The sequence below is a fragment of the Egretta garzetta genome, unplaced genomic scaffold (assembly GCF_000687185.1).
Source record: "Egretta garzetta isolate BGI_Z169 unplaced genomic scaffold, ASM68718v1 scaffold42, whole genome shotgun sequence".
NCBI classification, from domain to species: Eukaryota; Metazoa; Chordata; class Aves; order Pelecaniformes; family Ardeidae; genus Egretta; species Egretta garzetta.
Window position 1 is genome coordinate 1,250,421 of NW_009258782.1, and position 513 is coordinate 1,250,933.

At 69.0% G+C, this 513-nt stretch overlaps 1 protein-coding gene across 1 annotated transcript in view; it reads right to left on the bottom strand.

Annotated features, from left to right (window-relative positions):
* The window catches only part of LOC104135737 (unconventional myosin-XV), a gene marked incomplete at its 5' end in the record, with an annotated part of 31,329 nt that overhangs the window by 28,701 nt on the left and 2,115 nt on the right, over window positions 1–513 (bottom strand).

The following is a 513-nucleotide window of genomic DNA, read 5'->3' on the forward strand; positions in this document are numbered from 1 at the left end:
GAGGTGCAGGATGGGGCCAGCAGCCTCCCAGCAGCGGGACAGGAACGGGCTCGGGCTGTGCTGGCAGCACCAGAGATGCCGGCACCTCGGTGAGGCTGAGAGCAGGATTCATCCCTGGTGCTGTCATTTGGGATGCCGGGGACTGGGAAACACGTGGCAAAAATAGGGAGCGAGGAGGAGGAAAGGGGCAAAGTGACTGGGGATGGATGGGGTCCCGGGAGCAAAGCGACCTGGTCTCCCGCCCCAGCGTTTCCGGATCCGCCCCGCGTCGGGCGTCCAGGAGGGCTCGGCCGGTCTCTCTCCGATAACCTCAGCGGGGTCCCCCCGGCCTCTGGAGACGAGAGGAACCCACGGGGAGGGGAGGAAGGCCACCGCTAGCTCCCTGCCGCACCACAGCCGCCCCGGGTCTGGCCCCTCTCGCACCCCACGGCATCCCCGGGGCTGAAGCTGGGGCAGAGAGCGATGGGAGGGTGCGGGGAGCCGCTGGGCAGAGCTGCCTCGGGGACCCTGAAC